This window comes from Lepisosteus platostomus, chromosome 6 (assembly GCF_059453375.1).
Source record: "Lepisosteus platostomus isolate fLepPlt1 chromosome 6, fLepPlt1.hap1, whole genome shotgun sequence".
Taxonomy (NCBI): Eukaryota; Metazoa; Chordata; class Actinopteri; order Semionotiformes; family Lepisosteidae; genus Lepisosteus; species Lepisosteus platostomus.
This window is the reverse complement of record NC_142616.1, coordinates 52483830-52511766: the sequence shown is the minus strand read 5'-3', so window position 1 is coordinate 52511766 and position 27937 is coordinate 52483830. Positions and strand designations below refer to the sequence as shown.

General features: G+C 36.0%; 1 protein-coding gene across 8 annotated transcripts in view; it reads left to right on the top strand.

Annotated features, from left to right (window-relative positions):
- Positions 1 to 27937, top strand: part of foxp1b (forkhead box P1b) — a 194046-nt gene that overhangs the window by 11544 nt on the left and 154565 nt on the right. For 7 of the 8 annotated variants that reach the window (XM_088636331.1, XM_088636329.1, XM_088636327.1 and 4 more), the window contains one exon: positions 16119 to 16221. The gene's annotated coding sequence lies outside the window, so the exon portion shown is untranslated. Of the gene's footprint in view, positions 1 to 15937; positions 16010 to 16118; positions 16222 to 27937 lie in introns of all 8 variants that reach the window. The other variant, XM_088636319.1, reaches the window with a different exon arrangement.

The window sequence follows — 27937 nt, the reverse complement described above, 5'->3', positions numbered from 1 at the left end:
GTTTGCATTAGAAGTATTTTTGTGTTTGTACAGGGCAGGGTGTGGCTGTTTTACCACCACAAATGTAGGTGGTACTACATATTAAGTATTGTTTTGTTTATTAACTACAGTTATTGTCCTCAGGGAACTGCAGATCTGTGTATATGCTTTTACATAGAATAAGTATGTGTATTTTTGGTACAGTGGCTTCTTTTAAGAAAGTAAAAACAAAACTGTAGCCAGTGCTACAATTCAAGAGTAGTACTTGAATGACAGTTTAAAGATGTTTTGGTAATTAGACATGATGTCTCTTGAAGTAATGAAGTATTGGCAGTCAAAATCAATTGCTTTGCAGTCATGTGAAGTCAGCATGAAAACTCAGTAAAATTTAATTTGCATGCTAATTTAAATTTAATATTGGTTTAACTGTGATGTTAAAACTATTTTGATTTCCCAGTGAACAGGGCTCACCCATTTTGCATTTGTTGTTAAATAAAGTAAATGCTCAATTAAAATGGCTTTGATTTGACAACAGTTGAATAGTTAAATATACATTTAAGAAACTGAGCAAAAGAATCATAAACTTTCTCTAGTTTCATGTGCTGCACAGAATGACTAAGGAGATCAATAAACAGCCAAGAGTGTCTGGCAAATGTTATAGATCATTTACTCATGTTGTTTCATTATGAAGCTTCATGTCTTACAAGTTGCATAGTGCTTGGGATTTGTAGTCCTTCAAGCTATTTTCATCCATCTTAGTCCTGAATCGGTTTGAGAAAGATCATTTCACATCTGGGAGTTTTGTCTGCTTTACATGCAGCTGTTTGTTGTATTGAAAGAGTCATCCTACAAAGAGAGTGGTTTATAAACCTGCAAACACCTACCTTAGTTTTGAGGCTACTTTATAAAAACAATGTCATTTCTTCTAGTATTTAGTGGCTATTAGAATTTTTAATTTATTGGCTTGCCTGGTCTGCCTGCAGACCCATGTTCAGAGTTAGTTGTGAGCAAGAGTGATGGTGGAGAACTTTTTAACTTGTGTTGCTAGAGCATAACAAGTGCGTAAGCACATTTTTATCTTTTTATGCAGTCGAGTTTCTAGGTTTCCATTTCACAAGGCCTTGTTTACATTTGTAAATCTCCTATATGTGTGTATGTAAATATATACAGGTGTTTCACAAGAAAGGTCTAAATATGGTCTCACTCCAGAGATGTGGCCTGTTGCAGGTTACAGCTCTCTTCCTTTTGTTGCCCGTGTTTATTTTTTACCCAAAGTGTGGTAGAAGAAGTACTTGGTTTTGCAGGGTGAAGCTACAGATTTACTATGTCTGTTCAGGAAAACTGGGTTTAGAATCTCACTATCGCTCATTGTTTTCACTGGTAATTATTAAACCTTATTTTGTTGCAGCTGGCAGCTTGTTGTATCACACCCTTTAAAATAACCCTGGGCACTGCGATATTTAATTTGTTTACTGTGTCCCCACCCTTGTTTTTGTGTACCTGTATTTCTTTAAGCTCTGAGCTCCCTACCTCTGAGTAGGTGCCACACCCTTCTTTTTTTTCCAGGGGAAGTTGCTGTTCTCTCAGCACTGATGATCCTATGAAGTCATCTATCACATGATGTTCTGTTAAACAGAGCAAACAGAGCAGTTTTTCCACTGCAGTACTTCTGCACTCACAAGGGTCACCAGTAACAGTACCTTGAAGCCTTTTTAAACCCGATTTAACTATTGATTAGTAACAGAAAGCAAAAAAGTGTTATATCGAATTAGACCAGCAATATACATTTGGATAACAGGCTTCACAGTCTAGCTACAGATCATTCAGAAATGAATTGAATTGAATGAAAGTTGTGAATGGCATACTGTTTTTTTTTTCTGAAATCTTTTTGTGTCCCAAATAAAAAGTGGGTCATAACAGAATGTAATATAAGTGAGTTGTATGTCCTTCTGTTTTTGTTTATTATAGTTTTATTGGTTCGGTAACTCTAGAGATGCTCAACAGCATGTTTTTTGTAATTGCAAACTAAACAAAAAAATCAGTTTGCATTTCTTTGATGACTATTTCCTTGCTTTTAGGGTATTTACTACTGTTGAATACTGCTATGTGATATTTAATTATTTTTCTCTTGGTAGTTAAGGAGTGCTCGTTTCCATAGCGCTCTACCAAAAAGAAAGAAGGGATGTGTAAAAAGTTATAAAACTATATATACTTTTAAGAGAATTTAAGCATAGCAGAACTTGAAATAGATTCCTGATAGGTACAGTAGGTATCTGCATGATAGGTACAGGTATCTGCAAGATTTGATGTTGCTAGAATAGCTAGAAACTTCGTTAAAAATTGTCTTTATAGGTTTACTTAGCACGTAAAAGGAATGGAAAGTGAATTGAAGAACAGCTGTTCAGATCTTTGTACTTGGTTACATCACACAATTATCACCTTAATGATTGCTTGGCAAGTGGTGATTGTGCATTTTATTTAGTGTATCACACATTGCACATTAGCAAAACTGAAACTTTCTTCTGCTATCTTCGAAAACCAACAAAAAACAGCTTTTCCAATAGGGAGACTGATCTTGATTACGTCAGCAGTTCGTAATCACTTCGGCGATTTAAAAATACCCAAATTTGTAAAGTGATCTGAAAGATTTAAAAACAGTTGCTTTGCTGAAGCTTAGTGATTTAAATACTGTAAAATGTAAGGGGGCCATAAACTCAGTGTTAACTTTTGTCCATCCTGAGCAGTATATTAAATTTCAAAATGCCTGCATTTAAAATCAAACCTAATTTAAAAGGCACCAAGAGGCACCAGTCCATTGCAGGACACACACAAACACAGATGTGCACACAATCACACCAGGGGTAATTTTCCCCGAAGCCCATTAATCTACCATGTCTTTAGACTATAGGAGGAAACCATATCGCCTAGAAGAAACCTTTGCAAACAAGGGGAGAACATACAAACTCCACACAATTAGCACCCCAGGAATCGACACCAGTGCTCCAGCACTTTGAGACAGCAGTGCTACCACTGTTCCCCCATGCCGCCTATAAAATTGATAGTTGTGAGGACAAAACTATTTGCATACCCTGGAGAATTGTGTCTTCAGCAGGAACACTAGCAACTATTTTTTCTTACTTTATTGACAAAAACAGCTGTTCCTGCATTCAGTTTAGTATGTTTCTTGGCAACCATGGCTTGTATTACATATATGCTTATTATTTTAGTAGGATTTAGGTTGGGTAATCACCATGACTGATCTATTCCTGCACTCCGATCATTTTCATCTTAGACTTTGTTGTTGAATCGGTTGTTTTCTGACTGTTTCACACTGAAATGTCAAATTTCATCTGATGAACCTGTATTCTGTTTTATGTATTACTCATGGTGATTTGCTGCATTTAAGTTGCCTCTATGCATTCAAATGTTAGTCTTTGGAAGTGTTCATACTGATACCATGATAGACCCATTATGTCGCTTGACCAATAGAATGGTGAAATTCTCATTTTTGTTGTCTCCATACAAATTCCCTACTTTCCTAAGTACTCTTTTAGCCCCATTAGAATCTAGAATATTAAATTAAATTTGGCTGTATCCCTAATAGCCTTTTGTACTGATTCCTGTGTGATTCCTGTGATTCTTGAAAAAAGGCTTGTGGCTGGGCCTGTAGTTCTTGATGCCCTTGTTGTTTTACTGTTTTCTTTGAAACTTGTGTTTCAACTTCTGACAAATTAATTACGCTGTACCCTAGTTTTTTCCGATTGGCCAAGTCAGTCTTTTACAGGTCTTTAATTATTTACTTTTATAGATATTTACTTGAATTTTGTTTTCCTTTCCTCTCAGTTTTTATGTACTACTTAATATTTCACAATAACAGATTGTAACTAAAATACTTATTGTGTTATTATTCTCTTTGCTCTTGTGCATTTAATGAAAAATTTTGTTTTTCAAAATGTTCACACATTGGAAATCAGCTTCACAATAGTTTATCAAATTTACTAGCCTTTAACGACAGTTTGTGCTTTCTTTCACAGTCATTACAATGCCTGTGTTGAATTTAAAGGGAATCCACTCTTTGGACACTCTTTGAATAATTTTATATACAGATAATCTATTCTTTTTTTGTAATGTAAGTAATTGGCATCTAATTTTTCTTTGTCTATCAGGACAGCTGTACCTGACAATTTTGAAGAGTCTCAGCCAGCCCATTCATGTTGTGAGGCCACAGTTGGTACTGTAAGAGTCATGCTAAGAATATCGCCATCACAAAAGGGGCAGGTCCAGGGAAGGGACTAGCTCAGGCAGAGAGGAGATGTTTGCCCTCTGGCAGTGCTGTCTTGGAAAAGAGTTGCATCACCATGATAGCAAGCAAGCAAAGGACACGATGTCACACTTGCCAGTTTTGTCTTGGCACAGCGCAGCTGCAGCACTGAAAAACATGGATAAGCTGATCCTAAATGGTGTGCATATCGATCATGAGGAATTGATGTAGATAGCTGATGGCGCTGCACTATAGCATGGCCATCTCGGATGTCTAGCATGAAACTGAGAACATTGTGTGTGAGTACATGATCGTAGCCGGTTGTTTGTATCATCTCCAGTCTAGTTATACTCAAAGGCATGTGGAAGTCATCAGTAGTGGAGTTTTGACTACGTCGCTGTCTGGTTTGCTGTGTGGAGACGTGGAGTGATGACGCGCGTTTCTTCCTTTGTGTTGCGTGCTGTGATCCTTTATGGTGTGTCCTAGTGATCAGCAGTCACTTGGGTGCATGATGTAGTGTGCTGTGTGAAAGATGGGTATCTTGACTCCAAGGTAGACATTGAAGTTGAGACCTTAAGGGGCTGATGAATGACTGTAAGACATTCGGATGTGTGCTGGTCATATCCTTGGATCCCATTGTTTTGAAACACTCCTTTATCATTTGTTTTCCACTCTATCATTCCTTTTCTCTTCCCAGGACTTCCAAAGTCTGCTCCTTTGTTTACCAGCATCTGTTGGTTTTCATTTCAGCCGGACTCTTGGTTGCTTATTTGAACCCTTAAGTGAAGTAATAAAGTAACTGGATTTTATTCTTTCCATCCCCTCAAAAGTAGCCGTTTTTAAAGTTACATAATATTTAAACATTAAAATTAAAGCCTCTTTAAATCTTTTACACAAAACAATTAAAAAATCTCTGCAAATTATTAGTTAATTTTTTTAGCTTAACAAAAAACAGCAGACAATGCTTATATACCTACCCTGGCCCTACCTAGGTCAACATTTGTGAACATTAAAATTTATAATGTGAGACAGCAAGTGCTACTTTATCCCTTTTTCAGTAAATGGACCTTTTGCAGCTTAAAAACCACAAAGCAAATACTGTGACTTACACAGTATAAAATTTGTTTTAGTCGATAATCATCCAGAATGAGAACATGGTTGCTTATAAAGCACTGTATCAAAGGGGATATTGTACTGTACATCTTCAAATTCCTGTTAACTGATTGTGGTGCAATGTCTAAAATAGTCCAAGTAGGTAGCTGAGTCAACATGTGAAGGCTGCAAAGGAACAGCTGAAGCTCAAGTGGCGGTTGTCACGTTCAGGTTGACACCTGAAAGAGGCTCCACAGCCGAAACGTTTTGTCTCTTTTTTTTCCCTTTCAGTATGGAATAAACCTGTTTGTGGAATAAACCTACCTATTCCTTTAACATTAAAAATATAGTCATATGGTATCTCATTGTTGGGAGGGAATAAACTGAAAAACAGATTTTGGTTTGAGAAAGTATATTGAAGTTAAAGAAGCATTTTCCAAATTTTTAATCAAAAATCGAATTTTGTCTTGTAGGTCGCCATGCTGTCGCAAATTCCCACGAATTGCGACGTCATGCGGCTCTTCCCACTCACTAGTCACTGTAGTGACTAAGGTAATGTTATGTGATGAACAAGTGAATAAGCATAGGTTGTGAAGCAGACATTTCACTGCAGAAATGTTCCAATGTGAACTGCATTCAGAGGTAACAAGTAAGAAATGTTTGGGGGCAAAACCGTTTCGGAATCAAAAGCAATATTTCTGCTGGAGTAAAAGAGATGTATTCATGATCCTGCTTGTTTACAGTGTAATAGGCCCACAACACATCACCGGAAGTCTTTTTGTCTTGTTCTGAATCGCACAATATGGCGCTGCAGATACCTGGAAGTTTAATGTATTTTGTAATGTAAGTGGGAGGTTTTACAAGTTACTGTGTACATTTTACTTTTATTATGGTTTGAAATGCACTGATCAGTGCAGATTCTTTCTAACCCTGAAAAAAAATAGCATTACAATTCTCCTTTAAAATGGTAAAAAAATTTAAAATTGATTTTTTACAAAGTATTTACTAGCACATCATTCATTGAAGCAGGTGTAAAATATTTACATTTTTAGTGCAAGATGAATTGCCCTTTTGTTTCAAACCTTTAAGAGATTACATAAAATACTGTAAGGAACGGCAACTTCGAATTCCATAGTGGTAATTTCTTTACTTTACTGACTTCACTGACAGTTTTGTAAATCTGGTTAGCAATCTTTTTTTGCACTCCAAATTTATGTTAGTGACTTACAATCACTCAGTGACTTGAAAGCAGACTACTCCAGTTTCACAGTAACTGTGGTTCATTGTCTCTGGGCAGGAAATACTGATTAACCGGTCTGAATCCAGATGATTTGTTACAATACCTGGTATTGCAACAGAGTACATCTTTCATGTATTTTTATAGGACCATCAACTCCACTTTAAACTTTTTTGACTTCCTTCTTCAAGCTAAAAGAAAAGGCTTTGAGGTATGCTTCAAAAAGGTGAAGAATTTGTAATGAACTATGAACAATATCACACATTATGTGACCTTTTAGGCTCTAAGATATATATGCAAATCTTTAAGTCAAGACAGAATTTGTGAAAACATTTTTAAACAGTAGTAAAATTGCATATAATGTGTAGGTGAGATGTTCATAACAGAATTCATAAGATGTTTGTATTAAGGAAAGGGAAGCCAGTACTTTTCACAGATTTCACAGTCTACAAGGAACCTGCATTTTCACCAATCCTGTTATCTTAAGACTTCTTTCAATCGAGAAATAAGCATTACAGTTTTTTTTAATCATAAAAAGACACAAAGGCACATATCCAAGTATGGAATCAGTACTGAAAAGAAAGCACTTATGAAAAATTAGTTTAATGTTGTATGTAGTACCTTTGTTGTCCAATGTTTCAGTAATTTCCATGGTGTAGCCTGAATTAATAGATAACAGCACATGTTATGCTTAGAAGTCCATCCATAACATGAATCCACTGCTTCATCCAATTCAGAGCTGAGTGGGGGGTAGGTCCTAATCCTGCAAGCAGTGGGCACAAAGCAGGGTACACCCTGGATGGGGTGCCAGTCCATCGCAGGGCACACACGGACAGAAACACTTACACACTCAAACCAGGGCCAAGTTTCCCAGAAGCCAGTTAAAAACCAGTAGGGCTTTGGACTGTGGGAGCAAACCAGAGCATCTGAAAAAAACACGCACGAACAGGGGTCGAACATTTATGTACAAACATCATGCAGATAGCACCCCAGTTCCAGAATTAAACCCAGGGCCCCAGCGCTGTGAGGCAGTAGTGCTAACCACTGTGCCACCGTGTCACCCTGGTTAGAAGTCATAAGCATTTTTTGCTGAAATGGAAAATAAGACTGATAACTTCAGCTATGTACTTCACTTTTGTTAGTTTTACTTTAGCTTTAGAATTGGTAGATTTATGCCTTCAAAATTATTCCACTGTTTTCTTAATTTCCCATGTTTTTGTTCCTCTTTAGAGTTCTGTGCAGCTGTAGATCATAGTACTGTGTACAGCTGTAATGTTCTGTACTTGGGTATGAATTGGTATACATGTTCTAAAATGTTTCTCTGATTTTCTAGACCAATTTTTAGACTGTATTTTAATAAGTTAAACTTAGTGTTGGTCATTGGTGGTACCAAGCAAGATACCACTCTACCTGCTTTGAGTTTACATGATTTTCAGTCTTCAAAATAAGAATGTTTTAGTGTTCTTCCGTCTGCTTACATAAACACTGGATATCAAAATGGAACCCCACTGAAACACTCATGAGACAGGAAAAGTGCCATAAACAACTGAGTTGTGTGAAAATCTATTGATCTCCAAAGAAAGTACAGTAGAAAACATTTTGCTGTGGTTTCACCTCCAAGAGATCTCTACTAACATCACACATGCTCCTGTCGCACATGAGATAGCACATCCCTGCTTGCTGTTGTGAAAACAGTCCTCCTCATTCTCCAGGGGTTATTGCTGTTTGTTGCAGTTCTCCGAATCCCTCTCCAGTCAGGCCCAGTATTTAAATAGGGTTGATGTCAGGAAAATGTTGAACCACTCATCAGTTCAATTTTTTTTTCCTGTTGTAATTAATGCAATAAAGGTTTCATTTGGTTGGATGTTCAGGGTTATTATTAAGTTGAAAAAAAGACAGTCATCGACCTTGCTGAATTTGATACATTCTTAAATAGTAGTAAAATCTCTACTGAGCGGCGTGTGTACTTGCATGCTTCTGTACAGATTTATTCTTCAGCAGCAGCATCCTGACAGTCTCACTGTTTGTAGCATGTACAGTGTAATTTGGCTGACAGCAATAACTGGCAGCAGAAATAACCAAATTATTTAGTCATGGGTTTTTAACGGCCACAACAGCAAATGGATGTTAAGTAAATGATGCAATTTATTCCCTTCCTTCTCATTGCCAGCCTGCCTGCCACAGGAAGGCTGCCAGCTTTAAATAAGTGCTACCCAGATGGTATTCACATGACGCCCACTTGGTTACAAAATCATCACAGGGAATAACTCGACTGCCACAACAAGCAATAGGTCAATTGAGCAGGAATGCCTGTTGCTTCGGTGTTTTGCATATGCAAATCTGTTAATGTTGTGTCATTTCTGTAAACGCAGGAAGGTTCTATCTCTAGGGTACTAAATGAATTGGAAAGTAGCCCAGTTAATAGGCAGCTCGGAGAACTACGGTTTTGAAATGTACTGCCACAGCTTGCTTCCTCTGTGCTAACACACTGCTTCCTGGATGCTCTCATTTTCTCTCACAGCTGAGGCTGTCTTCAGGAAGTGCCTCTGATAGGGTTGTTTAGTAATGGGACAGTCCGGCTAGGTTGTTTTTGAAAAGGCTGGATGAAGTGATTTTTTTTTTGTTCGCCATTCTTAAAAAGTGGCTCTATTTTTAGCGTGCATGGAAGACAGTTGCACTCAGCCCAAGCTCTCATTCTTTTTCCTTCTCTGTCTGCTACATTTTTTACACTCAAGTCTCATCAACTACAGATGTGGCACACAGTCATCTTGGAAAGTCGTGAACTGTCGTCTGTGCAGTTTAACAGCCAACATCTGCTGCAACAGACTGGAGCAAGCAACAATGTGGAACTGATTTTCAGAAGGGAGAAATAAATAAATACAAACAACACTATATATAGACAGCTATTCTGGGAGGTGGTGATAGACGGTTTACTGATTGATCAGTATTAAATTGCATGGTTTTATTTAACCTTGTATTTATCTCACCTTTCTGTATAAATTATTTCATAAATACATTTTGCTTAGTGTTGTGTACATGCCTACCATTCCATCTGTAAAATATATAATTTGAAGATAAATAGATTAGCTAAGAAAATTGTATAAATTGTACTGTACAATTGTACCATACTGTGCATGGCCAAAAGATTATTTTTGCTCTAAAATCCAGATATGTTTTGCATTCAAAGTATTGAAAGTAGTTCATTTCTTTGTGGTGTTCATTCTATATCTATGAAGTCCAAATTATATCATATTAGTTACTGTACATTTCCTCCCCTTAAAACCACACTCACAGTGTCAGCTTTGAAAATGTCAAGGTTTAGTCATTTATCAGTCTTGCATCATCAACTAAGACTAAGAAAGATGCAAAAAGTGCAGAATTGCACAATTTGCCCATTAAAAAAGTGAGAAGTATTGAGCAAAAGTTTAAAAATCCATGAAATGATGAAAAATCTGTTTGGGTTCTCACTGTAATTAAATACATTTGAACTGATTATCTTATAATTCATATAATTGATTTACCTGCTTATACTCCTTTTAAGAACTATATTATTTGGACAAAAGGTATTTCCATTTTTAAAGAAGAACTTTTGATGCAGCTTTGGAATTTTCTTAAGTGCGCCCCTGTAAGGAAGTTACAGATCACGGTTTTAGAGTAGGTAAGTTGTTCACTGAATGAAGAAGTGTTTCTTGAAAACTGTCAAACACTAAATTTAAATGTGTTGCTTGCTTTTGGTGTACATTTCTCTGAAAACCCTCCTGACCAACCTTGAAAAAAATGTGAGAATCAGATGGAATTTGCAGGATGTTAAGGCCTCTTAAAATCAACAAAAGCTCAATTAACATATATGAGTGCAATGGTAACATGTCATATCACAGCATCTACAATGTTTTAAAAACAAGTAAATGAGTTGATTGTATGTAGAGCATTTATTCATTTTTACTTCAGTTATGCAGTATTGAATTATCTGTTAAAACCAATTACTTTAAAAAATGATAATATGGATACAGTATATATTTTTCATGCGTTGCATGGTTATGGAAATATTAAAGGTTAGCTGTGCTGTCTGGTCAACAAGAAACAATAAAATGATGCTGACCATCAGTGTATTAGCATCTCTGCATCTGAACAGCACATTTGACCTGGCACGCATGATTACCAAGTGGCTTGTAATTTGTAGCTGTGAAACTCTACAACACTGTTTGATGAAGTAAATGGATGGTCTCTATTGGCTTTGATACAGTTAAACAATCAAGAGCTGATTGTATTGCTAGGCAGACCAATGTTTATTTTAAGATGCTTCGTCTAAAGGTAGCTAGACTTAAGGCCTGGAGAGCCTTTCCGGGTTTAATAAGAATAAACAAAATAAATGTTTTTTTTTAATGAAATTTAATACTAACAGAGCTTGCATTTTTAAGCATGAAACATTGCTATTCTCCTACTTAGATGAAGGGGGATGTAGGAGGTGAACAGTATGATCTTTATTTCTGATTTTAAGGAGCTGTCTCTAGCTGCAGTGATGTTCTTTATTATATAGTGTCTTTGTTTTGTTGACACCCAGGGCTGTATTTGCTTAGTCCAGCTAATGACACTGTCAGGTCAGATTCAAGGTTAGGCTTATAAGGGTCATCTTGACATCTGTCTCATTGCTGCCCTTTAATCAACGAAGTGCATTCTGTCTTGAAGCCGCATATACTGCTTAATGCAAAACAGAAATATTTAACCAAACTGAAGAATTTCTTAAACAACAAATCTGAACACGCACACCCTCTTAAAATCCCTCTTGCTATTTTGTATATTTTCTGGCCAGTAAAGGTGTGACTGTGCTGCCTGATCTTAAAAGGAAGCTTGTGTATTTCAGAACAGAAAAGATTTTTCTTAACCTGTGCAACCTGAATTTCAAGAAACCAGCAAAGTAAAAAAAACAAATCAGAATGTAATTTGTACTGTTTTCCACATTGCTTTCCTGAGCTCAAAAAATGTTGCTTTTTAAAAATGTTATAAATGTATAATAGCAGATTGGATCTTCTTTTTTATGGGTGGTTCAAAAGTATGCTGTTCAGACATGTCTCACTGAGTTTGAATAACTCTTCTGGGTGGAAAGCAAGCTGCACTGGTGGTTTGGAGCACCCAATAAAGGCAAATTCCTTAAGCCAGGACACAGTTAAAGAAAACTTGAATTTTACTTATCATAAATGTATGTATTTATTCTCTTTTTGTGCTTTTCATGTGTGTAAAACATGGCTGTTAAGCGCAGATGAGAGGTCATTGTAGTGAATGCTTTTAGATTATACAACATCTTGATTCCTGCTCATTGTATCCTTTTAATCTCCAAATTCAAAGACTACTTAGGTAATACCAGAGAAAACTGAGTCGTTTCATTAAAATGTGGAACCTATTGCATACTTCATTACCACTAATTTCTTCTTAATGCATTGGGAATGGATTTCATTCAAATAATAAAGTGCTATTAAAATATTTTATTTTGCTTAAAATAATTAAATAACTCAATTAAAATAATTAAACCAGCACAAGACAAAAATTATGCACTGTAGGACTGCAAAGATGTTTTTCATACAAACACTTGGGAAGAAAGTTATCCATGTCACATTAATTGAACACTTCTCAGTTTTATTTTTTCTTCGCCTCCAAATTATTTTTGATCATGTAGCTGTGCAGTCGACGTATATATTTTAAGAATGGCCTTCCCTCACACATGCAAGTAAGATGAATTTTAGCAATAAAGGCCAGATCATAAAGGCTTTTATTCTAAATCGCTCTGAGGATTGTTATCTGTGAGATGTGTGCACTGCCTTAGTCCTGTTCAATCAAGTGTCCACTTAGCCGTGACTCGAGTAATTGTTCCCAAGTGGGCTACACAATGACCTGTTAATGTCTGTGTTGACCCTGTGACCTTGTCTGCACGTTTGCAGAGGATTTTAAATCATGTGGATATCTGTGCTACTGTGTGCTCTGAGGTCAAGTGGGTGTCTGTGCTGTTAGACCACTTTCTTATAATTGTACCCCATTCTGCACATCAGTTAGGGGACTTCTGTGTTGTGAACTCTTATTCAACAAGATACCGTGAGCAAGGTTGTCTCAGTAGGAGAGACTAGTATTCATTTCACTCAGGTTCCTTGAGCAAGGTTATCTCAGTGGGAAAGGCCAGTATTCATTTTACTCAGGTTAAGCTTTGCTTTTCTGATGGCTGGGCATCTGTAATGGAAAGAGTTCAGAGGATACACTCTCAGGGTTATGCTAGCCAGTTATGTGGAAATCCCTGTGATGGGAATAATTGCCTTGAGATGCTGTTATTGACTAGACAGCGGTGATGTGCACCCTTGTGGCAGTGTCTCATCTTGCCTTCAATGTGGTATGACGGGTTTTTTAAAAACTCTTTTGTGTATCCCGTATTTTAGCTAGAACAATATCTACAATACATTTCTGAGGTTGGTTTTTGCGCTTTGCGTTTATTCATCAAAAATTATTTCAACCTTTATTTAAAGATGTACATTTTATTTTATTAAATGTATTGTTTGAATCAAAAAGTCTTAGTTTGTGTTGGGGAAGAATGAAAATACATATCTTCAGGTGTCACAAATGTTTTATTTTAGCACAAACTTACTTGAATGGCATTTTGCAACCCGTTTATTTTGATGGATCAAGTTGTTGTTCAGCTGATCGAGATTTTATTTCGGGTATTAAAAAAAAGTTACTTCTCAGATCATTAACCTCACACAGTCATAAGTGAGGCTAAAATTGAAAACAGAAGAAAGAAGACTGTTTTTCACCTTTATAATTTCTGCAACACTGTGACTGTTTTTTGCGAAAGTTTGAGTCTGAGCAGTAAACTTCACACCATACTGGGTATGCGAGAAATGGTTCTTTAAAGGGCTCTGAATTGAATTCAGAATCTTTAGAAACTTGACACATGAATAAGTGGCAATTAACAATTACTTTAAAGTGGCTGGTAACTGGTTTCTTTTGAAACTGACAAGAATTGTAATTTGTGTGAAGGAAGGATTAAAAACATATGTTTCAACATTGAAGAGATCCCTGTTAAACAGCTGGCCTGCAGAGGCCCTGCAGACTTTGGAAAGTAGCTGTATCGTAGCCGTCATCTCTCTGATATTGTTTTTATACAGATTATTGTTTTGATAAGAGGATTATATAGTTAAGGGATCCTCTTTAATTATTTATATTCATCAGCTAGGAACATGTATTACTACCGAAGTTAATGGTTATGGTGTGAAGTGTGGACAAAGTGTCAAAAAGAAAGGCAGTTTCTCTCGGAAAACATACACCCTTAAGAAAGTTGTGCCCGGAATGGTGCAGACATAAATTATGCTTGGTAAAGCAGTCTGTTGGGATAAACATATTTTTGTTGATTAATGACATACATACAGGCTGGTAATCAGTGGGTCTTATCAGCGCCTTTTCAGAGCTTGACATTGGTAGAGGAATGCGTACTGTGGTGGAAATAGTACTTTGCTAATGGTGTTACAGCTGAATTCCACACACATGAATTATGACAAGTTGGGCTGACTGCTCTGTGGTTTGTTTTGTCTGGTTTGGTTCCTACTTTTAAAGTTACAGTTGCACTTGGTCATCTGAAGCTCGTCTCAGCAGACTGGCCTATTCAGCAGGATCCCCTTGCACTGCCGGGGAAACGAGTATTGTAATCATTGTAATCTGAAAGATGCAGCAGGCGCCATCATTTTCTCTGAGGTTGACTCCAGTTTATTATTTTTTTTCCCATGCACATCTACGACCATACTCTGGCACGTACAAAGGTAGCAGTGGGCATGGACAATGGTTTAGACACAAGTTACTGCTTCTAGGTTACCATTGCATATTCCCAACATATGGAAAGCATTAGCAGAGCCTATGGGCTATACCTTTGTATGAGAAAACACACAGGCAAGCAAAGAAAGAAAAAAACATCTGCGCTGGCCGATTAATATCCCTTATTTGTTATTTTAAATGTAGTCAGAACTTGAAGTCTTCGACTGAATAGCAGCAATACATTTAAATTAAGCAAAATATATTTCTATAAAACAGTAAATACAGCTGATTTACTGTATGTTTAAATGGACACTAAAAAAATGATTTTTAAAACTATTAAGAATACAGAATGCAACCGGTGATGCTGCTTTCTGAGGAACTTCACAGTTTTAGATACTTGCAGCAGGCTCTTTTTTCCGACAGGGGTTTTCTGAATATTATTGTGCTTTTTCTAAGATGGAAATGTCCCCTTAGAGGAGCAATTATTGCATTTAGGCAATATTTATTTATCCTTTACCTTTAAGGTTTGACATAATGAGTTGATCCAAGAAGTCCCGCCATTAAAATCGGCAGTGTTTTCAGCTTCCCTTTAGAGGTGTGTAGCTTTTTACAGTAAATTTTGGAAGAAAAAAATATTTTCCCATATCTTGACATTTTTGAAGCATAAATGTGATTTGGCTCTCAAATTGTTTCAACAGATCCCTTCTTTAAAGTTATTTTTAAGAAAACAAAAGACCTAAAGAGAGTTTAGACAACAATCCTTGTGCTTCTACCCTTTTCAGCTGCTTTTTTATGAGTATAACTTTTTTTTAATACATTTGATACAGTGATACACTGGTGTCCCATCCAGGGTGTATCCTGCCTGGTGTATTGTTGCTTGCAGGGATAGACTCCGGCTCCCCCACTACCCTGTATGGGATAAAGTGGTTAGAAAATGAATGGATGGATAAAACAATTTAACAGGATATTGGTGTGCAGTAATTCATTCGAGCCTTGCTGAAGTCTTCCTGTTTAACACAGTAAAAGACACTTGAAAGTGGTACTTGTTCAGTAGTAGTAGGGTTCATGGCCATACTTCATATTCTGAAGCAGACACGAATTATCCAGATTTGGCACCATTTGCTGCTTTCTTTCTTGAGGAGCGTCCTTTATTATGCCATTAATTTTCTTGGTGAAAAAGATTAACAGTTGGCGAACATCTTTCCATGCTAATGTTCCATGCTTGTGTCTCAGATATTCACTGATAAGAAATTTGGAATCATTTTAACTAACATGTGTGTAGGCTGGTGTTCGGCTCTACAGATCATGTACACTGCTCTTTGCAAAAAAAAAAAATTCCATTTTATCAGCACTCTCATCGTTTATTGTGATCAGTGTCAAGATTGCTCATTATTGCTTATGCAAGCTACTATTATGAGATCTTTCTTTTTTTATTCATACTGAAAGCTTATGCTATAAAAAGAAATGACTGATGACTTAAAATGTATTTGGGTCTAAAGATAAGGGAAGGGAAGATATGCGTCATTATTTAAGGTAAATACATGTGGTTTGAGTGATCACGTTTTTTTCTCTTTATTTTTCAGTTTTAATCAAAGTTCGATATTATTCTGTGTGACGGCACTCCGATCGCTGTGGGTTAAATAGATTATTTCAAGGTACTTTCCCCACCTTTGAAATTAAGTGTTAATTCCTGTTTGTAAGATAAAAAGTTGTGGATGTTTTCTTTACGTTGTTCGTTTATGAATTTATCTTACTATGTTTCAGGTAAGGTGAACTCCAGCCTCCACTGATGTCGAGACGGCAAGGCTTTGCTCGGAGTTCTGATTGAATGGATGGAATGCCTGTCTTACCTAGAGAGGTGAAATCGGTAAGAAAGGATCCCCATCCACATTCCATGGTATTGGTGAAGCAGTTAGTCAAAGGTCTGGTGGATCACAGTAGAAGATAGACATAGAAAGCAGAAAGTTTTGAATGAGTAAACATTAGTATACCAATTCCAGAAACACTTTTTTTCTACAGTTTCTACATTTTTAACGTAAGGCTGATGTTTCAGATATGAGTAAAGTGTTCATTTTGTAACTTATTATGTGCATAGGAAAGAAATATAATTTTAAACCCAATGCAAACTTTTTGTAAGTATACAAAGTTCATAAAATAACACTGTGTATATTTCTATAATGGGGTTCATTTTGTTTATTTTTAAACATTATTTATGGTACCGTAATCATTTTAAAACATGAGAAAACAGCCCTCTTTTAACCCTAAAATGCTTAGCTTCAGTATTTATATTCAGAGTGAAAACAGCCAACAAAGACCTCATAAAGAACATCAAAACAGTATGTTCTTTTGAAGTTGGTTTATATTATTTCCTTATTTAATATCAATAAAAAACAAGGCATGGCAATTCTGAAGTAAAGCTATGCCATAGTTTTGTAATAAGAAGGAAAAAAGGAGTTAGAGTGGCACATTAAGCATTACTGTGAGTGCTCAGTGAATGGAGAAGATCAAACTTTGCTAAGCTGATATTGAACGTAAGAAGATGCAAGATGGAGATGGGCCATTTTATTTACTGCATGTATCTGCTAAGCAGCACCAGATGGTTGTGCAACATTGGCTGCTTACAGCCTATAAAAATGAAAATGAATGCAAACTAAATCATAGTATTTTGTGTAATGCATAAGTAGATCACACTAATTTAGAGGTCCTGCTTTAGTAGTACAAACATCTCCTCAAGAAGCTTAACTGCAATGTTACATTTCTGAGTGTGCTTATGATAAACCAGTTGCTCTACATTGTTCCTTTTTGTAAAAAACAATATTGTATTTTTTCAGCTATGGCTGAAAATGGCCTTGTTCACTTTTTGTACCTTTTCTTAATCATAAAATCTAAAACAAATGTGCAGTTTTAGGCAAACAGTAATAATAGTAATAATAATCAGTAGAAAAAATAGTTAATAATACTTATTAATAAGTTCACAGCAACGGCTGTTATTTTTCCTGTTTTAAATAAGAAAAATATATAATACATAATCCATAATCCTTGCAATAATAAATTTATAAATGAACGGAAGTAATGTGACTGTCCTATTATAGGATAAAAGTCTATAACAGCGGAGAAGCAAATGATCATCTAAATGTGAGCATGAATTCAATGGAATGTGGCGCTCCCAATAGAAAGACAAAGCGAAATTAGCCTTGGGTTGCTTGAAACAGGCATTTTGGCTCTTGTTTTCTCATCACACATATGCAACTTTGGAATTACTTAAAATTGGTTTATTCCCCTTCCTTCCGGGTCACATTGCCTTCGGTAATTGACTATATATACTCCCCACCCCTCACCCCTCAACGATGGTTGGGTTGTTGCCAGCTCAGAAGTCATTGTCTGACTTGCTGCTGATCAAAAATCAACATGACATTTGTGTGGAGGTACTGGAATCCATATGTAATTAAATTCATGACTATAGGGAAGAGCTCACGATTCCCCACCTTGCATCAGCAGGAAGGGCGAGGGGGGGATGATGAAACAGTCCCAGCAGGCACCACACTGCTGCGTTTATCCAATCTCAGTGTCAGATTCAGTTTTTGAGTTCTCCGTTAAGCTTGTAATTCCGTGCAATTAATTACAGCAACCGTCAATTAAAAATCTTCCAAATATTGTAGGAGAATTAAATTTCAATTATAAAAATTACATTAGGAAAAGAAGCCCCTAACATTGGTTTAATGAGTTCTGCTGAAGGTGACAGTTGTTATTTTGTGTTGGGGAATTATGTACCATTTGGGGAGTTTTGATACAAATCTGATATGTTAGAGGGGTGTCATTATTCATGCATGTGCAGATTTTACTGAGCCGTGATCATTACACAAAGCATTTTTATATATCGCTTGTCTCCCACAGTGCCACAAAACATAACGCTTCGTTTAAAGGTTTGTGGGCAATAGTTCGAGTCATTGATCAGTACAGAAAAAGACATCTTGGCGGGCTACATTTACTCAAATGCCAGTGTGAGTTGAGTGCATGTGTACTTTTCAGATATCATGTTAGTTAATCCTGCAGAAAGGGTTTACTTATTGACTTCTCCAAACAATTTAGAATGGCATGCGTTAAAGCATTTTGTTCCTGTGCTTATTTGTTCCTGTGCTCCCGTGAATGACTGGCGCGTGCGTCATTGATAAAATATAAATATAAAAGTCTGACTAATGTCAATCAAAAGTGATGACAAAACGTGTTTTGCTCAGGCCTGTTTTGCTCAGAATGACAAATTTTCCGAAACCTAAATCCTTGAGAGTATCATATTGGTGTGATTTGAAGTTCTTAACATCCACAATCTTTAGTGTGTTTTTTGTGTGTGGGGAGGGGAGGGTGGGTTCAGATGGTTTTGTTTATTGGCTCTGTCCTTAAATCTTAAACTGCTTTGCCCCATGGAAGTCGAGAATCAAATGTGTGTTTATATGCCATTCATAAAGCAAATGAGATCATTTTAACAGATAGACAGGGGGAATCATTTTAATTGTGCCATTATCTGCTATCAGTCTCTTAAACAAAAAGTGCCATACCGTGGCTTGAGACAGCAGATGTGCATAGTTGTGGGGCCTTTGGTTTTGAGAATTTGTGTTTTTCTCTGAGTGTTTGAAGAAGAATAGCTCTAAAATATAAACAGGTTCAGGAGAGAGTTGTTGAGAAGACTAGCCAGCCCTCTGTGACATGTACAAGGGCATTCAGTTTCTATGAAAACATTTTAGGCAGGGATATTTTTACTGATGCTTTGCCTTTTTTAATATGACTGTGGCATTAAAGTGTGTATGTTTCTCCCCAGGCCAACTATGACTGTTACGGGTACTTTCAGTCCTTTGACTGAAATGCAGAAGTGTGAATTCAGAATTTTAGGCACAATTTAGTAAGAAGAAAGACATAGGCAAGTTAGCTTGTTTTGTTACTTGAGGGGCTTCACCAGATTCTGTGATTTTACTTTTTAAACTTGAGGACATCTCTTCAGCCCACTACAACTGTTAAGCTATTTTACATAATTTGTAAGAAATCACTTGGGTGTAAGCTAGAACCAGTTTTGTGTGTTTGCAAATATGCACATATACAAACAGTCATCTATCTTTCTGTCTAAGGCTGTGTTTCTTATTTTGGTGAATTCAGTAGTGGGACTTTTTTTTACTGTTTTTTAAGTACAGAAAAGGGACATAAAATACAGATGTAAACACTGAACAGAATTATATTACTGTATATATAAGTAATGTTTCAAAAATACAGTTAATAACTGTATGTGCACATGTGTTATATTAATGTCTGGACTGTCAGGTAGAGCTTTTGAACAGGAGATAGTGAACAATGCAATTTCAGAGAATGAGGGTTCAATAAAAGTCTGGTGATTATCCATCAAAGCTCTGAAAGAAGTTCTGTGTTGTATTCTAGACACGTTTAGTGACTGATAATTTAACTTGAAGGAAGTCTACGCACTGATACTACATTGTGCTACAGATTGTATCAAGAGTTGCCTTTTCAGTTCTTAAAAGTGAAAAGTGCTTTACACTTGAGCCAGTGCTCTAGTTTCTCAAACCTAACGTTCTAGTAAACAGTCGTTCAGTCTCTGGGGTTTCTCTGTGTGAATTCAAATGTGATCAATAATTGGCAACAGGACGAAGCTGCTTATATTTTCATTGTGGATGAAATACTTTTTTTTTCTTCAGATAGGTTTGTTGGTGTGACAGAAATGATACTGAAATGTTATGAATGACATTGCACATTGTAAACTGGAATGTATGGATAAACACCTATATATATGAGAAACAGTGCAATTTATTGTTAAAAGTATTTGCACTGGAAAAGTGGTATTTTAAATCAGAACTGGTCATAGTAAATGTACAGCTTGTGTGTGTCTGTGTTTTGTATTTTTTACATTTTGCAATTTAATATTTTATGTGGAGCATTCTTAAAAAACAAAAACTATTTGACAATATTATAAACTGGTCAGTAATGTGTGCTTGTGTAGTGTGTGTTTGTAAGAAATTCTACAAATGCCACACAAAAGAAAGTATTAAAGAGACAGCTTTAGATTTACAAGTGAATCTACATGAATGGACAGTCAAAAATATTAGGTTCTGCTGTATGCTTATTGGGAAGTGATGATGAGTTAATATTTGATTCAAAAAATAAATCTTGCTCCCTTTTCCTGGCGAATGTCTTGAGTGTTTGTGTTATGTATATATACAAACTTGAACTGTCTTCCAGAGTGACCGGTTCTTGTTTAAAAACTGAAATATTTTGCCCAGTAATGTGAGATCTTATAACACATAAAAGTTCAAATGAAATCCCAAGGGATGATGATATGCGCTTCTTGTATTTTCTCATTCAGAAATTTGAAACATCCTGCCATCTATTTACAACATGATCATCAGGTTTTGAAATATGTGTGTGATATTTATGTACAGAACATTATTGAAGTGTACTATTCGGATATGACTTGATATTGAAACCTGTGCTCGCGGTGCAAGGAAAGAGCTCAAAGCGAATAGGTTCTAGTCAATATCAAAAGGAAACCATGGTAATTTTTTTTTTCAGATAGCACTTTGTGACGTGAAGCAATTTGTGAAATAATAGGTTTTCATTAAATTCTGCAAGTTCTTTGAAAGACAGCTAGCATACCATGTAATTCTGTTAAAATATTATGCTTTGCATAATGTATTCCTTTTCTTGTTGTGTTCCATTTTTATTATTCATATAAGAAGTGTGGCTTTGGTATACCATACTGTATAATCCTTATTTTGTTTTGTTTGTTCTGGTGGTGGGTACTTTTATCATTACTTGTATGTGTATCTAATATAATTACCACTAGTCTAAATTGTTAGTTTCACAAAGATAGAAAAGCATGAACATATTGTTTAGATATGACTTTTTAAAATATATTTAATTTGGATTTTTAGGCCTTCTTTATAAAGAGCTATTTTAGTTAATTAATTATATTATTGATTCCTTCTGATAAAATATCAAAAACACTTTTCACTTATTGAACATAAACCAATTGTATTAGTCAGTCAAAAAATAATTTGTTGCAATTATCTCTACTCAGTCCTGCACTGTGAGCTAGTGTAGCAGAGACAAGACAGGAGTACTGTACTGTTACATGGCAGCTTACTGAAGATGACCGTAGTCCATGCTAAAATACATCACTGAAAACAAAATAAAAAAAGAAGACGTATAACTGATATCTTTTATTTTCAATTTGGTAATGTGTCCTGTTAACCTCTAAACCATAATACTTGTTAAATTTTAAGGATTGCAATATAATAGCAACAGCCTGTCTTCTAAGGTTACAGTATACTTGGATAACAATGACAGGTTTCCTAATAATTTCACTTTATAATTTAACTTAATCTCACCAAATGACCTTAAAAACTCTTTCCACTGACTAAATTATGTCTTTTTTAATGAAGATTTGTCAGTTTTACCATGCTTTGGTCAGGAACAAAAAATATTTTTTTCTCATATAAAATATTTTGGCAAAAAACAAAACAAGCAAAAACACCTTTTTAAAGTTCAAGTTTCAATTTTCACACATCGATTTGTGGTTTCCATGGAGAATGCGAGCTGTTACTTGACAAGAAAAGTCCCTCCTGTTATGACAGTCTTACAGTACTTTATCTGTTGTCTCCAGGTGTAGAAAATGTCATTAGTGAGTTGAGATAAAAATCTTTTCTTTTGTTATTCATCTATCACTTAACGTGTTTTTGAAATAAAAGGTATCGTGAACTGCTGTCTTAACTACTCGTATTTATGTTTCTTACCAGTATCATCAACAGACAATTATTCTCATTTTCTAACTAGCCAAAGAGATGTGGTTTGGATTCTTGATCTTAGAAAGGATGCGATGTTGCGATGCATGTCTGAATGTTAAAGAATGCTACAAAGAACCCTAGAAAAAATGTTTGTCGTAGAATACATTTCTTGCACAAAATTGCTTGGAAAATGTATTGATATCTAACAGAAATAACTTTTTAAAACAGCAATAAAATTGCTTTGTATTTGCTAGAATTACTGTCATTATTTAAGATTGTTATGAAGCAACTGTAACTTGCAGGACAGAACAAAGAGCGCCAGTTTGAACAATAGCATGTAAACCGTCTAAATCTATTCCCAGTTGATATATATTTGTAAGGGGATTTGAAAATCCTTTTAAATAGTCACTGATCCTTTAAAATACCCAGCTTTAGATCTGGTGTAAAGATGTATACACACACAAAACATACAGTTCACGGTCTCTTTTGCCAGATCAGTAACCGAGTGATTTTTCAAGCCTGGTGGGCAATACTTGTGTCCATGCGCAACGCTGATAGACCACAGCTGCATGCAATTTTGAACTCCACTCACTGAAGTGTAATAAAACAATATAAGCATTGCTTGGGGGAAAGATTGAATGTAGTTACCCCAACAGAATGCTCAGGCATATGAAAGCAGTACTGGATGACAAGAAAATTTTGAGTTTTGATTTTGATTGAATTGTGGAATTGAACACACCGACATTATTTGTGGAAGTTTTATTCCTGTGGGGTGTTTCTCATGGAAGTATTCCAAAAAATTGTGATCCCACCCCTGCACCCCACCCTAGTCCCCCGGTCTGTCTGGCAAATGCCACCTGCGCTAAAATGAATTTCAGTGCTATTGCTGAACGTGTGCAAAATAATTTTTAAAATTGAATGTGTTAAATGGGGAAAAACCACACAATATTGTGGAGATGTGAATTGAGATTGTTACAAAAAATCTAATGATTGAAAAACAGATTGCTATTCGAAGATCTTCCAGTAGTTGTTTTTTTTGCTTGTCCTCTAGGAATACTGTTGTTTGTCAGTTTCTTCCCGTGATAAAGGATACATGATTAGCAGGTAGCCACTCGCACGTTTTATGCAGCTTGTTTTAAGGAGGCATTCTGGCTAAGTGTCTTTGTAGTGCTCTATAAACGGGTCAAGTTGCACCTAATGGTGACTCAAAGTAGTTTATGGGCTCGCCCATAATAATACAATAATGAAGGGTGACAGGAAAAGACAAGGATCCAGGAGTGATTCCAGGCAAGTGGCGGTCCGGGAGAATCGGAAACACGCCACCGATGAAAACTGCAGTGAAAAGCAAATTAAACCTCATATCTGCCATCTCTCTTGCTTTTCTCTGCTTTCCTGTTTGGACTTGAAGGTGATTGGAGCCAAGGCAGTGACAGTTGACGGAAGTGCTGCAAGGAGAGAGTATTTATTTACAGTGAATCGTGGTGATGCTTGTTCAGGATGCGGTTTCACGCAGGATGTGCAGTCCCCACCCCCCAGTTTGATCATTTCACAAAAAAAAGGCAACCTGATTGTTTCAGGCCAAAGCCTGCGTGGAGAAAGTATTGTGTAACATGTCTGCACTTGGAATACTCTGTTAATGCGCCATCATAGGAAGTTCCTGTATAGGGACCGAAGGCAGGGATCAAGGCTAGCTTAGATCCAGATGTGTTTATTGCCAACAATAGTCATTATGATTCAAATAGGGAAGTGGGCTAGGTGTTCTTGCCACAAGCTATTGTAAATGAGGGCGTCTGCATCCAGTGCCAGAAACAGTCTCTGACCTTTTTGGATTACTTATATTTCTTTTCTTACCTTTTAGACACCACTTTAAAAACGTGGAAGAAAAAGGAAAAAGATTTAAGATCTTGTAAATCCCATCTCATTTTGTGGTTCTTCTAAATTATTGTTTTGATTGTCTGTTCTAAATCCTTTTGTCTTTTTGTGATGATACATGGCGTTATCATGGGTTCTCTATACTAGCAGTTCGTTTTAACCCTTCTGCAGAGATATAGTCTGAACATCTTTGTGAAAGTTGTTTATATTTTCTGTACAAGACCCTCAAATGCTTCCCTTTCTTGTTGATATAACTTGATTCATAATGTTTAAGGACAAACACAAAAAAAGAAATTAATACAGTTCTGCAACAGTTGTATTGGTGCTAAGCCGCGGACCAATTCCTTAAATTGAGAAATTCGTCTTTTAATCACCTATCTCTTAGAAAACAAAATCACAAGTTTGAGAATCTCCCCAGAATGCTGGACTTCATTTGGGGTAGAATTAGTCTGATAATTCTTCTGCTGGTCGAGGACTTTGTGATTGATTTTGTGTTATCACAAGAGGGTGTCTTTCAATGTGTGAATTTGTTTTTTCTCAGTAGCCTTTTCTCAGTCGTTTTGTGTGTCTTAAAAATAATGTAGCTAATATTTCAGGATGCACTTAATGCAGTGCAGCTGAGAACTATAAAAATGAAATGAATTTGCTTTATTTCTCTTGTTTTTAAAATCATAGCCCCACTGTTTTTGTGTGTTTTTCAAATGCAAAGATTGATGTAGGTACAGAAAATGTGGGTTTGGATCTTTTTGCAAACTAAATGTATGATTTCCTGTTTGTGGGTTTTTCTTCTTTCTTTTTCTTTGCTTGAAAAATGTAATGTATCTTTTTTTTTCTTACTAGATTACTTTTGCCACTGTAAATTGGTATTTTGTCAAGATATTTAATTGGCCTTCATGTGTTTAAAGTATTATCAAAACAATATTTGGCTAATTCAGTGAAACAATTGATCTCCCAGTGTCAGTGTTTGAGAACGTTCATGTTCTCATACAGACTGTAGAACCAAAACTTTTTATCAAGCATTGCAGGTGGTGTACATAGTTTTTGAAAACAAAATCCATTTTTTTTCAGTCGGCTCTTTTTTTCCTTTTCTCCAGAAAATATTTGACAATAGTAATAACAGAATCAACAAAATGTCATTTTGACTACTGGCTTCATGTCGGCACTAGTCCAGAGGAGCTAGAGAGAGATGCTTTATTGATTCTGTAATTGCACTCAGTAGACTGGACAAACTGAACTATGCTGGAGGGCAAGGACAGCTTCTGTATAAAACACATCTGTTGGATGTATGCAGAGCTGGAAATCATTTGACGTTTCTGAACTCAAGAGTTCTTGCTGTATTAAGGTGGCACTACAGCATATTGTTTCTGTAACTCCCTGTCTAGTTTAAATGTGCCAGTGCTTTCACCTGCACCAGATGGCATTGTTTTTTTATCCTTTTTCTTTAAGGAAACGTGTTTCTTGCAGCACACCTTTCAAAGTACTGCATAAAAAGAGAAATTCACAGTAGTCTGAATATTATTGGATAGTACACTATATAAATGGGTTCATGGGTTTTCATAACTAATATTACAGATCAGAGAAAGGAATGGCAAAAACATTGTAATTAACTTTACAACACTTTGATGCCAAGTTCACAGAAGCAAAGGAAAATACATCTCTTCAGTTCCTTGACTTTGAAGTTGCTTTAATCTGAGAGGAAAATATGACTGAGTTTGTTTGACTTTTTAGTCTGCAGTAATGACTTGACTCTGATTTGAAACATTGTAATGATACAATTTCTCTGTTTTTGATTTATTTTTTATATGCATACTGTTGTCATTTGCTGTTGATATGCTAATACCGCATGGATATACAGTAGCTGTTTAAAAAGGGTGTTGATTGTCTAAAGGGGGATTACCCCTTCTGTCAGAGATCACTCCCTAGTGGAGAAATAAAATGTGATGCTGTGTGGCATAAATTATAACCTGGTGAAACATCCATTCTATTTCAGGCTTTTCTCACTTTAACAACCCACTAAGACAGCATTTTGTGTATTGTTATATAAAGGATTGTGAAGCAGGTGAGCAAAACAATGTTTAGATTGTCTTAACATGCAGGGCTTTGAGCCCACTTTTTTATTTAGCTTTCATGATAATATCATTTTAAATCGTAAAGCATCAAGTCTGTTGTATTTCTGTTCTGTCTTCAGACTTTTAAATCTGCAGCACTGGCATCAATTTAAATTGAGCATCACTTAAAGTTCTTCTGTTAACAAAAACATCTCTTAAATTTACAGTTTTGAAAAACACAGTGCAGTAAAACAGCTCAGACTTCTGCTTTTCAGGAAATATGGTTCTCTTTATTTTGTCTGAAGGTTGGGTTTTAGTAAGAGGTTAGATACCTTGTTCTGTTATTAGGGGTAGATAGCTGATGTCAGATCATTTTGAAGCTTCTAAATAGTATCATTTTTAACTGAAGTTTAGAACAAAGTGGGATGTCAGAATTTGAAGCCATTTGGGTTGTGAATTGTGTAATATTTAATGGTTTTGATTAGGTTTAATAATAGGATTAATCTATTACCTATTTACAGGTACGAAGTTGCCTAGTTATCTTTGTAATTTTGACCATAATACTTTTTTGTCACAAATGTAAGAAATGTGTTTAGAGGCATTAAGGTGTTTATTGAGAAAACACAAGATTTCCAGTGGGAAGAAGTCCTTCCTTGAAATTCTACCACAAGTAGTTGTAAACAGGGATAATAAATGATTCTTCTTTCTTGCAGGTCTATCTTACAGGCGTATTACATTTTCAAAAAGTATTCTGGTAAATCTTTTACCTGTCAGTGAACTGCTACTCGCTATTGACTGTTCATCTACACTTCAGTAGACATTAATGATACGGACAGGTTTTAAACTTTTAATAGCCATTGATGTTTGAGTTGCTGTGACATTAAAGGTGCAATAAAATGGAAATTTATCTTCTCCTGAAGCTAAACATTTCATCATATATTTAACAAAAACTAAAGTTCCTTTTGTTGTTTCTGATGCTTTCTTTGTTATTATCATTCTTGAGTTTAATTGCTGGATTTCTAAAAAAAAGATTCTTGGCATGTTGTCCTCTAATTGCAGGATAGTGGGTTTAATAAATGTATGTGTGTAAGGTGCAGATGTATGATAAAGCTCCTTTGTGTTCTTTTGGCCATAAAAATAATTGTTTTATGTTAAGATGTCCACTCAACAATGTTGGGAGCTCTTTTCAATATTCCTGAAGTACTGAGGCAAAGGCTTTGTTCTGGGCCAGATGGGCAGATGGCTTGGATCTTCTTCCCCGAAACAAGTTTTTTTTTTAGGATGACAAAAGAGTAAATACTGTTTAACTTGTAGCACAGTAAACCTCCCTTGTGAGTTTATTCTTTATCTGAATTAAGTTTCACAGCTTGTTTTTTTCCCATTGTTGTACAGAACAATTTTCTTATCGGAGACAATGACTGTGAAAAGGGTTTTTATACAGCTTAGCAGGCAGAACAACTCTCTGTTCCTCTGTTCTGGATCTTCTCTCTCATCTCTTCTTCAGATGGTCTCTCAAACTATTCTATGCCAATAAAGTGACGACAGGGATCCTTGTGATTACTGTGTAGCAAGTGTGGAGCACTTACATGAAAAGGCGAAAGAGGTAAAAATCTTATATTTCTCAGAATCTCCTGTTTTAGTTTCCAGAATGTAACCTTGCCTGCCTTATGTTGTTGTGGTTTGGAGGTCTTGGTTGTAACTTGTCAACTTAATGGAATGACTGGATGACTTTGCCAGCGGTGGGAGTGGCAGACATTGCCAGGAGTTCGCACCAGGTGTTAGAAGCCCCAGAGCAGGCAGGATTACAGGGTAGCTCTGACATACCTGACAAAGTTTTGCCACAGGTGAAGATTCATAATGCTGCATTTGCCTATGGTAGACG